Source organism: Scyliorhinus canicula, chromosome 19 (assembly GCF_902713615.1).
Source record: "Scyliorhinus canicula chromosome 19, sScyCan1.1, whole genome shotgun sequence".
Classification (NCBI taxonomy): domain Eukaryota; kingdom Metazoa; phylum Chordata; class Chondrichthyes; order Carcharhiniformes; family Scyliorhinidae; genus Scyliorhinus; species Scyliorhinus canicula.
The window spans coordinates 39,786,117-39,801,847 of record NC_052164.1 but is presented as its reverse complement, the minus strand read 5'-3'; the positions used below and the strand labels follow the sequence as shown (position 1 = coordinate 39,801,847).

The window sequence follows — 15,731 nt, the reverse complement described above, 5'->3', positions numbered from 1 at the left end:
GGCATGGCCTCATGAGCACCTTATACAGCTGCAACATAACCTCCCTGTTTTTAAACTCCATCCCTCCAGCAATAAAGGCAAAACTGATTTACCTACTTAATTACCTGCTGCACATACAAACCAACTTTTTGCGATTCATGCACAAGGACACCCAGGTCCCTCTGCACAGCAGCATGCTGCAATTTTTTTACCATTTAAATAATAGTCCATTTTGTTGTTAATCCTACTAAAATGGATGATCTCACATTTACCAACATTGTACTCCATCTGTCAGGCCCTTGTCAATCACTTGAACCATCTATAACCCTCTGCAGACTCTCAATGTCCTCTGCACACTTTGCTCTACCACTCATCTTTGCGTCATCTGTGAACTTTGACACGTTACAATTGGTCCCCAACTCCAAATCATCTATGTAAATTGTAAATAATTATTAGATCTGCTCTGGTTTCCCAGCAAAAAAGAAGTTCCTAATAAGGGCACTTTTCACTTTCAAGGACTACTCAGATACTACCAGATTTCCAGCTAATGGGCAGAATGTGCCCAATAATACATTTCTAATACATTTTACGCTCACTTCATTTTTACACACAGTTATATCATGGTATGAAGAAAGCCACATGTTTTACACTTACTATGAAAAGCCATTGGAGCATTTGCTACCAGATCATGATGCAACACTACCTCCTACTGGCTGAAATTACATTGAAGGCAATGACGTTAGGTACATTTTTGTACTATTTTCTCTTTCAAAAGTTCAGAGGACAGCCATTAACACAGAGAAACCGCCTCTGATTCTCTTTAGTTGCTTGTGAAAACCTGTTTTTATAAAATTTACGAGTTAAAAAGTCCTGCATTGGTATTTATTTCACCCCTGCACATTTTAGCAAGCAGCAGCCAGCAGTGTGACATCATCACATGGTGACAAAAGTACACCAATTACCTCATAGGAAGTGAAAAACATTGCTTTAACTTGCCTTTTCCTGATTGGTGAAATTACAAAGATCAACCTGGACTTGGGTATCAATATTCAAGAAGAGTTTCATGTGTTAAATAGAAGCTGTTGATTTGTGTGGTTGTGGAAGTCCTTTCCATCAAGTACTGTGTGGACAAGATGTGGACAACATCCTTCAAACAGCAAGTTTGAAAATCTATGACAGAATCAATTAAAGCAAGTTGTTGCCTGATGTGGTTAAAGGGTTCAAATTTCAGAGAACAAAATATAAAAAATAAGAACTTAGGATAAGAAGTGAAGTCGGGTGGAACATTATGTTAATTCAAGGCAGAGGTCAGTGTTAAGTTATCAGAACGAACCATTCAGGCCAATGGTGCGGCAGGCAGCTTTAAGAAGGCAATTATATATATTTCTGGAGAGTAAAGGACGTAGGGAATTTCTGGTCAAAAGACATATTGACCTCTGAGAAAGGGTCACGTTTTATTCCTGGTCTAAAGAATTATCATTACTTTGTAAACTCCAATTAAAAGAATAATACTCAGGCCTCATTTCTAAAGCATTGCGGCAGATGGGAAAATGGTGTGCGAAGTTGTATCATCAACTGGGAGAAGTGGGTTGAATGAGTCTGATGTTATCATTGGAACTTTTTGAATGCTAGTGAGAGTTGTTTACATTCTGTCAGAAAGAAACCTATAACAAGAAATAATCCTTAATCATTTTATAATTGGGCTACATAAAGCCTTTGATGAAGATGTCGCAAGAACAGTTAATTTATCAGGAATACCAAGAATGTAACAATACAAGAAACTCCTTGGGCGGGATTCTGCGAAAACCGGCAGGGCGGGCAACTCCGGCATGAAGGAGTGGTGTGAACCACTCCGGCGTCGGGCCGCTCTGATGGTGCAGAATCCTCCGCCGCTTCAGGGGCTAGGCTGCTGCTGGAGTGGTTTGCGTCATGCCGGCCGGTGTGGAAGGGCTTGGCGCCACACCAACCAGCGCCGAAGAGTCTCCGCCGGCCGGCGCAAGTTGGCGCATGTGTGGGAGCGCCAGCGTGTGCTGGCGTCATCCCAGCGCATGCGCAGGGCAGTTCATCTCCGCGTCGGCCATCGCGAACTGCTACAGTGGCTGACGCGGAGGAACAGAGTGCCCACCCGCGGATCGGTGGGCTCCAATCGCGGGCCAGGCCACTGTGGGGGCAGCTCCTGGGGCCAGATCCCCCCAAACCCCCTGAGGACCCCGGAGGCCGCCTGCGGAGCCAGCTCCCACCGGTAAGTACCTGGAGTAATTTACGCCGGCGGGACCGGCTGAAACGGGCGGCCACTCGGCCCATCGCAGGCCGGAGAATCACTGGGGGGGGGGGGGGGGGGGCACTGCCAGCAGCCGCCAATCAGTGCGGCACAATTCCCGCCCCCACCAAATCTCCGGCGCCGGAGAATTCGGCAGCTGGCGGGGGTGGGATTCACGTCCCCCGCCCAGCGATTCTCCGACCCGGAGGAGGGTCGGAGAATACTGCCCCTTAAATTTACACTTTTCCCAAGAGCTCTACAGCAAGGAGATGGCTAAAAATAGAATTTAATTCAACTGTTAACATTATATTTGGAAATAAGCACATTATTAGTAAATAATAGCAATGTTCTCACTCAGTTATTTGTACAATATATACCTGGTCAAAGCTACTTGACTTATGTCTCAATATCACTGCTGGTTAAAATCAGCAAGCAACCGCTTTTGGTTAAATTATTTGATTTTGTTGGTAAAACTGACATATGAAAGAAAAATAATAAAAGGCCCAACCAATTACCAGAAAAGAAACAGCTCTCTACATCCAGTAATTTCATCTGTGTCGACAGTATAGAAAATAATAGGTTACAGTGTGTTTGGAGTGCGTCTAAGCTTGGGGTTGAGAAGGCATTGCTAAATCGCTCAAGTGTCACTTACAGTTTATGGCGTTGCCTCAACACTTGACATCCTGATAACATGCGATCCATATGTGATTTTGTATGCACCATATCAGGACAGCACTTTGATCTCTGGCATAAAATGACCATTGCTCTTTCTTACCAATAGCCTCCTCTACAGTGCACACAAACTCACCTTCATGTAATGGAAGAGATTGCACTTAGCCCAAAGAATTGAGAGTAACCAAAGTGTGTATTTTCAGCTGATATTATATCCTTCAGTATTTTGGGCTGTCTATGCATCAATTACAAACACACTCTGCATATGCCTATAATTATCCTGCCTATCCAGTATGCAGTATATAACATACAATTAGTTAACAGCTCTGTATTGACAAAATGTATCAATTCACCCATAATTAGTACACACACAATATTCCTACAAATCAGCGATTTATGTCATTTTGTTTCTATTCTCCTTGAAGTATGGCTCATTTATATGAGCAGCTTATAAAGCTGAATAAAGGCAAACAATTAATTGATATATACTTCATGAATGGGCAAGGGATGATCTACACAAGTACCCAATCTTTTTCCCTGTTTTGGGGCTTGTAAGCAAATTTGTTGTTCCATCGTACATTTACAGTTGACTCAGAGTCATCTGGGAACCGCAAACAGTTCTGTAATCCATCTTCATCATTTTCTACATGTTGTTTGTTTCCTGTGCCAATAATATTATTTTCAATATGTTGCCATTTCTGTTATAGTATTGTTCAGGGGAAAATCATTATGGGTTCATGACACAGGTGACTGTGACTGTGAAATTTACTCATGAGGCTGCTCGCCGAATTCCCATTTATCATCAGTTAATTTCACATTGCCGATGTCTTCATACATTGCTGTCTGCATAACTTCCAAACCCTGAAATGTAACAAAAATACATTTTTAAGAAACAGTTATATTCTGCTAAGAAACTTCTCATACTCTCACATAACTTGTTTTGATTAAAATCCCAACACTGCTGCATTCATTCATGCAACTTAATTAGATTCCAATGATAGATTCCTGTTCTTTTACATTAAAGTTAATTTATATCCAATCAAAGTTCACAGAGATAATGTCAAAAGTGTTTTAGTTCTGCTGAAGGTTATAACAAGTTTGCCACGTCTCAATGCTTAGCCTAAATAGGCACCACTGCACTGCCCATAATTCAATGGTTAGGTGGGGTTACTGGGTTACGGGGATAGAGTGGAGGCGTGGGTGCTCTTTCCAAGGACTGGTGCAGACTCGGTGGGCTGATTGGCCTCCTTCTGCACTGTAAATTCTATGATTCTATGAACACTAAAGGCTTTATTGCCAATTTTGTTTGAAGGAGCGAAGTATTATACACCAAAGTGCTGAATTAAATTAAGTGGTTCATAAATCATTTACAGCACTGTTTATGAAGTACTTACAATCCTTTAATATCAGATGGGCTTGGATGATTAGAAACTGTGATCAGTTCCATTTTTGAGAGGAGAGAGTTTGTCCTACCACTTTGACGCAGGTGTGAAAATAGCAGCAAAGAAATTTGGTAGAAGCACAGTTGTGAAAATAGCAGAAAAGAAATTTGGTAGAAGCAGTTAAGAATTGCATCAAACATAAATCATACCCTGATGCCGCATGTTGTGATAGTCAGGCTTGAATGTTTTTTTACCCATAATTTTAGTGAATCACTGGGGATTCTCCAGTTGAAATGAAAAAAAATGAAATGAAAATCACTTATTGTCACGAGTAGGCTTCAAATGAAGTTACTGTGAAAAGCCCCTAGTCACCACATTCCGGCACCTATTCGGTGAGGCTGTCATTGGAGGAGTGGAGTCAACAAATAATATTGCTTGACTGTTAAAGTTTCCATTCATTCATTTGAATGGATAGAAAACCAACTTCTGCCCTACCACTTCCTTTGGTTAGTGCAACTATAACAGCTGATCCTCACTAGGAAATCAATATATTTACAAAGCTCACGGCCACTGCCAGTGCTGGCCATAATCTTTTGTGATGTAATTCATAGTATGGGTTTAACAATTATGACATATCTGCAAGTGTATTTAAAAAAAATTAAACAGTTGATATACAGATCATTCAAAGGACCATACAAATTATCACAAGATGCTCGCTGATTATCGTAGTAAGTTGAAGGATAATGTATATTATATCACTTAACTCCCAATGGATTATTCTGCTGTAGAAATGAACTTATATATAATGTGACTATTTTCACAGTAACTTCATTTGAAGCCTACTTGTGACAATAAGCAATTTTCATTTCATTTCATAGCATCATCTCATTCCTCTACCTGAGGTCAATTGGATGCTAATTGTTTTTGCTCAGAAAAATCTGCCAGTTGATTGGCACTTGCTCATACATACATACCAGCTCTTCCAATATGGAAGGGTCAGATTAGCAAGATCAAAAGAAACATGCTAGAAATGGCTGTGTTTGTTCCCTCTCTTTTAAGAAATGCTTTTTAAAAAAGTACTATTTTTATTGATATTTTTTCTTTGAACTAGTGTATTTTTTTATTGTTTTATAATATTTTTGGCAAAATGCGACAAATGTGCTAAATTCAGGATTTTTAAAAATAAATAAATAAATGTACTTTAATTTTCGGAAAATGTAAATTTCAGAATTGTTCTGTTTAATATTGCTGATTAGACTAGATGCTAAAATAACTCAGCGTGTGGTATTCTGAGCTAGCCATGATTAGCCAGGAAGCAATGATTTTTGCTTGACAAATATTTGGTATTGGAAACATTCTACTTGTGGCTCCACCTATCCCCACTCACAATCAACAGACATATACCATAAATGCAAGCAAGGGCGGTGCAGTCTCCTGTTCCTGCATGACTCTGGGCCATATATATTGTTGTGGTCAAAGAAGCAAATCCAGGGTGGTTGAAAGTCCTGATGAAAAATATCAATCGAAGGGATTATATTGGCAGCCCTGCCTCTTGCAGTTGGAGTTCCAGCTCTAGGTTCCAGAATTGGTAAAAGCTTATGTCTGAGTATTTTAACTTTGTAGATCTAGCTTGGTCCTTGCTTCTTTGGCTCAGCATGATTGCATCTAGGGTTAAACGCAATGTTCTGTTGTATGTATGAGCTAGTAGAATGGTGCAAGTTGCATAAGATTAGTATTGTATAGAGCTAGTAAATAGTGAAAACTATATAAGATTAATGTTGTATAGAACTAGTGAATGGTGTATGTTGTAAAAATTAATGTTTTTATACAGCTAGTAGATTGTGGCAGTAGGATAAGATTAAGGTATGGAGTGTGATGGATGTAAGAAATTGTTTTATATAATATTTTATGTTTGCTGCAGTAATGTTATTAAAAACCCTAGTTTACGTTACACACAGGCAGTACTTTGTCTTCTAAATGTGTGATTAAGGGTCATAAAAGTGAGGAAATCATTGGTTCTAACCATTTACTTGTTTACAGATGGATGGCTAATGGAACATTGTTTTGATTTTGGAGGATCCCTGGGGTATAGTTAATTTGTGAGGGATGGTGTCTAGTCCCAGATAAACAAGTCATGAGACATCTCAGTGGGTGGAGACTGAAGAATGCCTTATGATGTAATTGAGGGGTGGAGCCAGGTCTGTCTGTAGTTTTGCAGTTTGTCATAGGAATTTAGTCCAACAAGACAAGGATTTGGCTGGCTCCAGGAAGGTTCTCTCCAAGGTCTTGACACAGAGAAAAACAAGTAAACCTGATTGTTAACGTTATTTATAAGTAATTGTTGAACTATATTGTTTTGCTCAATTGAAATATATATACAGTTGCAGATGTAGCGAGTAAGTTATTTTTGTTCCTTTTATTTAAGAACTGTTTGAACTGTTAACTGTAAAACTGTTACATTGTTACCAATGCAATTGATCCTGTGTTTAAACCTAAAGTTTGTTTTAACATAAAAAATACCAATTGGTCAGTCTTACCACTCCTGAGGTGTGTAGTATCCCTCCCTCAGTGTTTTACAAATTGTTGGGTTTCTCACCCAGAGCTGGAACAGAAGCTAGAAGATGGTGGCAGTTCTATAAGATTAGTGTTGTATAGAGCTAGTAGATGGTTCAAGTTGCATTTGTTTTGTTCACTGAGCAATTTGGTGAGACACCAATCTCACTTTCAATACCGGTTTGGGAGTTTTACTGTAGCGCTGGTGGATTTTTATAATTCTGAATTTGTATTTATTCTCTTGTGCCCGAGAAATAGAAATATAATTAGAGATTCAATGCTCTAACATTGCAGTAATGGATTTATACATTTGAATGGTTAAATTACCGCATTACATATCCTCTCGTTGGGAATCCAGTTGTGTCAATTCTATTTCTGATCATTATGTGTTTTAAAGAAGTCATTGATGCTAATATTAAAAGCATTTGATCTCAATACTCAGATTCACATGGCATATGCATGTATATTTCAACTGATGGAAGGTCAGGCACTGAAATGCTAACTCTGTTTCTTTCTCCACAGAAGCAGCCAGCCCCATTCAATATTTGGAGAATTGTCTACGCGTATGCCGGTTTTCCACCATCTGCAGTATTTTGATTTTATGTTTATGTGCCTTGACGTGCATAATTTGCTAAAATTATAAGATGAGAAGCAGAACCTGAATGCTTTATTTTGTTACTGAATGATTGTGGATGATTATTCAGTAGATACATGCCTGTGAACTACGTTTACCTGGTATGTCTGAGACACCTTCTGTTAAGATTTGGGGGCGATCCTCCCAAATGGAGCCCAAGTGTTTGTGGCATGTTTCACGACGGCACGAAATGGGCACAGGGACGACCAACTCTGGCCCCCACAGGGGGCCAGCACGGTGCTGGAGCGGTTCATGCCGCTCCAGCCTCCCTTCCCGGCACTAAATGGGCACCGGGCCAACCCATGCATGCACAGTTGGGCCGTGCCAACCTGCCCATGCATGGGGGACTTCTTTAGCACGTCGGCCCCGACTCAACATGGCATCAGTGTTCAGGAGCCAGCCACGCAGGAAAGTAGGCCCGGGAGGGGGGGGGGGGGGGAGAGGGGAGAGACCGTCCCACCAATCGGTGGGCCCTGATTGCGAGCTAGACCCCATTGGAGGTGTCCCCCCCCCGGGGACGGAGCCCCTCTCCCCCCCCAGAGGCCGCTCCCCCCCCCCGGCCCCCCCAACCGTCCGTGCAGAGTTCCTGCCGGCAGCGAATGGGGGTGAACGGTGCTGGCGGGTCTCTGTCGTATCCGCGCGGCTGCTTGGCCCATCCGGGCTGCAGAATCGGCGGCCCAGCCAATTCCAGTGGCCCGTGACCGTCACTGCACCAGCCACACCGCTGCAAATGGCACCGATTCTCCGCACCTCAGAGAATCGCGCGCCAGTGTCAGGGCATCGTGGCGTGGTTGCGGCAATTTTCCGGCCAGTGCGGGGCTCGGAGAATCGCCCCCACCGTGCTTGTGGCCACCATAGTGTTGCAATAGGTATATTCTGTGGCTAGTCAGTAATTTCTTTAGATGACACTGATCTATCTGAACTATGTCCACATCACGAATATTTAGTAAAATCCATAGAAGCCCAACAGTGCAGAAGGAGACCATTTGGCCCATCGGGTCTGCACCAGCTCTCTGAAAGAGCACCCTACGTGGGCCCAGCCTCTGCCCTTTCCTCGTAATCCCATCCAACCTGCATATCTTTGTATGCTAAGGGACAATTTTAGCATGGCCAATCCGCCGATCTACACATCTTTGCATTTTGGGAGGAAACTGGAGCACTAGGAGGAAACTCATGCAGACACGGGGAGAACGTGCAAGCTCCACACAGACAGTCACAAAAGGCCGGAATCGAACCCAGGTGCCTGTGTGCTGTGAGACAGCAGTGCTAACCACTGTGTCATCGTACCCCCATAGCTGGAACACCAGTGCCAAAAGAGATAAAAAATACCTGCTACAGCACAAATACCTCTCGCATCATTTGGTTTAAGTATGCATTTCTGCAGGTCGTTTTTTAAACTATATTTTGTAAACTGGACCCCTTGTTTATTTCATACCTCATACATATGGTACGTTTCTGTTTCTTCAGTCTTCTTTGCCTGATTGTTCTGTGAAGAATAAAATTGATTATGTTGACAACTCTTCTTTCTTTATCATTTGCTGATTTTCTAAAAACCTCCTTCGAGCAGCATTCACTACTTGTATTAACTGCATGGAGCGTTTAAAATAGATTGTCATTTAAATGCTAAAAGTTATTCATTACCTGAATACTTCATTTCACAACAAGGCTGGTATCGCTTCAAGCAAGCTGCTGTACGTCAAAGATACCTGTGAAATTGTGACTTAAAATCCTATCCTACAACTCTAATAATGATGTTGGTGAACATCAAAAGATGACTGTCCTTCAATATAACTAAAATATAGGTGCACCTGTGGGGCAATTGCGCCAGGTTTCAAGAGATCAATCCCTATAAAGACTTAAAATAGATCATCTCTATAATACCCACATGTTAAAAGAAGGTATATCACATCATTTGGGCATTGTGGATTGACAGGTGCTGCTTTCAAAGAATCTCTGGGGTTAACCACTCCAGAATAATGGGATGAAAGTCTTCTCTTTCTGCTGGCTGCATGAACTCCATGTTTAAATTTGGATGGTGTTAGTCAATTACTAAATGAGAAATGGTCTTTGCTATCTTTTCTCCTCACTAATCTCAAGGTACTGAGTCCAATTGCAACACCACTGCTACTTAAATTAGCCAACGTAGCACAGTTTTCTGACCTGTATGTTTGGCACTACATATTTACTGAATACAGGTCATTGGAGACTGGAAATATAGCCTTTCTGAATCAGACTGCTGAGGTTAGGAAAGAAAATAGCTGATCACATTCAGGCTCGCAGTGCAGACACGACTTATCCCCTTTGTGTTCACAGGTAGGGAGAGGAAAACCAGTCAGTTATTCCTGATTTCTTTTCAGAAATGTTTTGCTAGAAATGCTCTCACATGCATCAGATTGGATAAAGCAATGGTCTAACAAGAAGTTGGCATGCACTGAATAGGTCCATAAAGAATTGCTATTTAAGAAATGTACATGGGGACAACAGAGGCTGGGGCGCGATTCTCCGCTGCCCACGACGGGTCGGAGAATAGCGGGAGGGCCTTCCCGACATTTTTCCCAACCTCCCGCTATTCTCCGCCCCCCCCCCCCCAACAGCCACCCCACGACACGAGTCGCTGCTCGCCGTTTTTTACGGTGAACAGCGATTCTCCCCTGGCCGATGGGCCGAGTTCCCAGGCCTTTACGGCCGTTTTCACGAACGCAAACACACCTGCTCTCACCGTTCGTGAAAACGGCCGCAAAGTGCCGTTCCGGACAACCATGGCACCGATTGGCACGGCCGCACCACGGCCGTGCCAAGGGTGGCATGGGCCCGTGATCGGTGGGCACCGATTGCGGGCAGCGAGTCCGATACACGCGCACTATTTGTTCTTCCGCCGCCCCGCAGGATCTGTCCGCGGGGCGGCTGAGGGGCATGATGGCCCGCGCATGCGTGGGTTTGACGCATATGCGTGATGACGTCATCCGCGCATGCGCGGGTTGGAGCTGTCCAATCCGCGCATGCGCGGCTGACGTCATCGTGCGCGTCAGCCGCCGTGACGCTTGGTGCGCGGGATTAGCGATGGGGAGAATCGGGTCCCGGGAGGGGGCGCGGAGGCTGCCGTGAAACACGGCCAGTTTCACGGAAGCCTTTACGACTCTCCGCATTTGCGGAGAATCGCGCCCACATCCATACCTCAGCAAGGAACTAATACTTTCAGGAGATGAGGAAAGGGGAAAATAGGAAAACAGATGGCTAAAGAAAATTAAAAAGTGATAATCAATATTTTTTTTTAGATTTTTGAGTAAATTTCAGCCAGGAAAATGCTTAATGTCTGATCTCACAGACTAAGGGGAGACCGTGACATATTACAATCGTGTAAAGCCAGTTATAGCAAGTTGGCAGCCTGTTTTACATCTTTCTCAATGGTTACTTCACACCAAAAGGGTTGTAGATTAGATTGCTGAATTGCTATCACTGTGCTATACGCCACACAAATAGTACCTCAGAGAGTTATCTTCAGCCCAAAACTATATTGTCTGTTACTTTAGCGCTGTGTGTCAATTATCATCGTCAATGCCTGAATGTTAAGAATCGCCTGGTAATAGTACATGCTTTCCCTTGCTGGATAGAGAGTCTGTTTCCTCCAATGAGGGACCCTAGAACAAAGGGTCATAACCTTAAAATTGGAGTCGGCATTTCAAAGCTAATGTCAGCAACTTCTTGATGCAACAAAAATCTGGAATTATCTCCCTAAATGGTTACTGATGTTGGGGTAATTTGAAGGATTCAAACTTGAGATTGCTAAATATGTGTGAGTAGGGGATATTAATAGTTATAAACCAGAGTGGGTACATGGAATTAGGATGTAGATCAGCCATGAACTGAACTGAAGGATGGGCTCAAGGGGCCGAATGGCTTACTTCTATTGCTATAAAAATCAAATTGGTTCTTTAAGGGCACGCGATCCTTGATAAAGGATGTTCCTATATAGGTACTATCTTTAACACCCAAGCAAAAAAGACAGAAGTCTGTCTCAGTGACCCTAAACAGTGTACAATATTTACAGATGGAGGAACATTCAACAGTTGCGAGGATAAATTTGAGGCTTACTTACTTTGTTAAAGAACAACATTCCTGGTAAAGTGAGACACAGGATCAGCAGGATACCCTGAATTAAAATCAACATGTCCTTCATTGTGTAAATATTATTTGTCTCTTTTTTGACCGAGTCTGAAGGGGAAAATATCAAAGCAGCTTTTTACAAGTGAGAACAAGATTACAGTGTAACAAATTGCAAGCAAGGTTACTAACTCTGGACCATATTCATAACATGACCGACCAATTTCAATTGCAGTGCCCTTACCTGCCCCACTCCCATACTTTGGGCAGCACAATTGCTTCACAGCTACAGAGTCCCAGGTTCAATTCTGGCTTGTCTGTGCTGAGTCTCTACATCCTCCCCGTGTGTGCACGGGTTTCCTCCGGGTGCTCCGGTTTCCTCCCACATGGATTGGCCATGATAAATTGCCCTTAGTGCCCAAAATTGCCCTTAGTGTTGGGTGGGGTTACTGGGTTATGGGGATAGGGTGTAGGTGTTGACTTTGGGTAGGGTGCTCTTTCCAGGAGCCGGTGCAGACTCGATGGGCCGAATGGCCTCCTTCTGCACTGTAAATTCTATGATACTACTTCTGTTGGTCACCTGATGACAGTGGCTATAAAATCCACAATGCCCTCTGTTCCACAAATTGGTCAGTCCAAAGCATTGCCTCTGCTCATTGGATTGCCTCTGCACCAGGGCTGTGTGGCATCCTGTGTGTTTGATGGTTTTGCTGTGCACATATTTTCTACCAGAAGTATTTATATGGTTGTGAGGTGCTTTGAGACATTATTGTGATTGGCATTATATAAATGCAAGTTATTTCTTTCCTCATGTTAACAGATGTAATGGACTTACTTGATTATAATAAAGTTATCTGTAATATATGAGGTACCTTTTCATTTTTAAGCTTGATAATTTTCCCACGGGTCATGCTTATATTTTCTCAGTCTGATTCTTGAATTTCTACCTACATGTGGAAAATCCTACACTGTAACATGAAGCTTCACTACCTGCTGTGCTTGTTGTTGTTAGTTGTCTTTCCACCATTATCTCACTCACCAAATGTTCCATATTCATCATTACTAGGTGCTTTTCTTTATAATGGTCTCTGCAGTTCAGATGCGATCATTGCCTTGTTGCCCCCACCAGTTCACTTTATTCTAATCTTGCCAGGCCTTCAGTTATTGGATTTCTTGGAGGGCCGAAGGGCCTGTTCTTATGCTGTATTGTCCTTTGAAGAAGTCTGGAGTCAAAACTATTCTAGATTTCTGTGCCACTAGAAATGTCTTCCCAGCAAGTTTACTTTTTCCTGAAGTCTGTTAATGGATGATGCAGTCAAATCCTAGTGGACTTCTTGCTACTACCCCATGGACTACTTTTAGTCTTATGTGGCAACTCGGGAAATAAAGGGGCCAGGAACCTGCGCTCTGCCCGCACGTATTTGAATTGACAGTGGAGGTGATGCTGGCAAAGGAGAAGGAAGACAAAATGACATATCGTGGAATACTTTGGCTTTTCCTGCCATCTGTGCACCCCGCCCACAGGGTTGCCAGAGGCGGGGGGGTGGCTTCAAGGACAAATACCATTGACAAGCAGATGGAGTACAGAATCCCGCCACTTACAAACGGCCGGTAAACATGCAACCGGAGAATCCCGCCCAGAGATTTAAAACACAATAATAGGCTTGTAAAGATGCACTTTCACAGACTTCAATAGTGAATGCAAAAGGTATTTATTAATAAGGATTGTACAGCAGCCTCATGACTGTAGCTATTTCAGAAAATTGGCGAGATCTAACGGCCCCATTTGCAGCGGGCGTAAATCCCATTATGACTGCTAAATCGCATGAGAGGGCCAAAACGGGATTTGTGCTGTCGATACCTTGGTTTGACACCTTCCTCACCCCCTGCCAGTGATTGATTAGGTTCACGCCCAAAAAGGTTGTGGATCTGATTTCTATTAATTTGAATAAATTTAAATCTACTTAAAAGTTTTTACATCGTGACATCACGCTGGGTGAATCACAACTTGATTTCACAAGCAAAAACCAGCCGCAATGACCTATCCGGTAATGCGGAGATGCCTGAAGGCCCAGGGGGTGGAAGAGGGGGTTGAGGCCAAAGACTGAGCATTTCCTCCTAGCTCATTGGCAGTACCAAGTGGACACTGAAGTGGGGAGTGCCAAGTGAGCACTGCCAGGATGGTAGCCCACCACCATTGGGGAGGGGAGGGAGGGGGTGAGTGTTCCTTTCTGTGAGATGGGGGAGGGGGGAGAGCCCCAATGATAGTGCAGGGGGGAGTGGAAATTGCCTCCCAATACTTCCATGGTGGGGGGGGGGGGGGATCATCCCAAAGCTTGTGGGGTGGTCCTCCTTGTCCATGGGTGGGTTGGGTGAACTTATTTTAAACACAGATCGGGGTGTTCCATAAAGATGGCGCCTTAACATTTGACCAGCTCTATCAGGTCCGGTCGCACCAAATTGATGGTGTAAACCACGCCCAGAGATTTTCTACATGTTGCGTTTCTGTAGAGGTACACACCAGTTTTCAGTCAGAGCCTTCCACTCTTGACAAATTTTGGGAAAATTCCACCCAATGTCTCTGCTTAGGAGCCGTTCTCACTCTGGGGCGATTCCCCACTCTGAGTCCTGACTGGTCACCCAGGCCAGGTGACCCTTACTCTGCAGTGTTGCCTTTAAAGGGACAATTGCCACAAGGATCAACTGGTCCATGCTAGTATTTATGCTCCAAAAAGCTGCCCCTGCTCCCTCTTCATCTCAACCTGTCAACATATCTTTTTGTTCCTTTCTACCCTGGAGGCCAATTTAACCTTTCCCTTAAGTGCATCTATGAAATGCACTTCAACAACCATTTATGGTAATGAATTTCATATTATCACTCTCTGGATAAAGACGTTTTCGCTGATTTCCCGTTTGGATTGTTATCTTATATTTATGGATCCTATTTTTGGTCTCCTTCCAAATATAAACCTGTCAAACGCTCCCATAACTTTGCACACCTCTATCAGGTCACCCTTCAGTTTTCCCACTTCTGGAAAAAATAGCCACATCCTGATCAACATTTCCTTGTACGTGTAACCTCCCAGTTCCGGTGTCACCCTTACATATGTGTTTTTGCACCTTCTGCAGGACCTTTATAAATACTTGTACAATATGGAAAGCAGGGGCCAGATTTTCACAGGGTGAGAGGGTCAGGGTCTGGTGCATGCGCGACTTAAAAACTGCATTCTTGTAGGTTGTTGTGGAATCCTGATATCTCCGGGACAGATCTGCATTTTCATAGGAGCAGCACTGCAGATGGAGCAAGAAACACAGCTGCTACCAATTAACAACCCATGTGCTCATAAGAAACTCATTAAGGGGCCTGTCAAGTCGCCATTGGAATTTTGAAAGATCAATTCGGCAAGCGTGAACTGTCTGAAACATCTTGATGTACAGCTACAGTGTGTGCATCGGGGTCACCAGATACTTTCTTTTTATTGATTTATAACTGACTTCTCCTGGATTTCCGAGTGCTAGTTCCAGTGCTGCTATGTAATCTAACCTGTATGAGTTCTTGCATAGCTGTAGATGCCGCCAGCCCTCTTGTCTGCTTTCTCAGCAAAGCAGAGGCAGCCTTCAACATGGATGCTGCCTTCGGCACTGGGTGCCTGTCAGGCAGCACCTGGGGGCGCTTGGTGCCATTCATTGGTGCCAATTATCACAACTTAATTCCAATTTCCATACAATTAACAGGAGTCACCCCATATTCAATGGCCTCCTGTCATTCAGCGGCCTCCCCAGCAAGTGCTCACGCTGGTGCTGATCAGTGCTCCTTTTGAAAAACGTGAACCTGGCAGAAGGCCTTCTGTGGGGAGCCAAGGAGGTGAATAGCCGTCTTTGCTCAAAGGCTTGCCACCCCAGTGCTCGGTGGGGGAGTGAGGGACCGTCGGCTGGGGACCTCCACAGGGGTGCACTGTCATGGTAGGGTGGGGGGGGGGGGGGGGGAAGGCACTGGTGCAATTGGGGAGCAACTGCTCGTGGCACCACCATGCCAACCCCTGGATCCCGTTCTGGGGGCTACCCTTGTCCCTGCCCCAATGACCATCCATAAACCCCACTGACTGCGGAGGCCTCTGGCTGCGCGGCTGAAGGCTATTGCTAATAGAGA

At 43.8% G+C, this 15,731-nt stretch overlaps 1 protein-coding gene and 1 long non-coding RNA gene across 3 annotated transcripts in view; one reads left to right on the top strand and one right to left on the bottom strand.

The window, feature by feature from the left end:
• The window catches only part of LOC119954550 (somatotropin), a 90,585-nt gene that overhangs the window by 53,596 nt on the left and 21,258 nt on the right, over window positions 1-15,731 (bottom strand). The window contains exon 1 of one of the 2 annotated variants that reach the window (XM_038779880.1): window positions 634-963. The exons of the other annotated variant lie outside the window; for it this stretch is intronic. The gene's annotated coding sequence lies outside the window, so the exon portion shown is untranslated. Of the gene's footprint in view, window positions 1-633; window positions 964-15,731 lie in introns of those variants that run through there. 2 annotated transcript variants of the gene reach the window in all.
• On the top strand, window positions 4,961-7,509 carry LOC119954552. The gene is made up of 2 exons (XR_005458260.1): window positions 4,961-5,021; window positions 7,369-7,509. It is a non-coding gene; the product is annotated as an uncharacterized LOC119954552 (long non-coding RNA).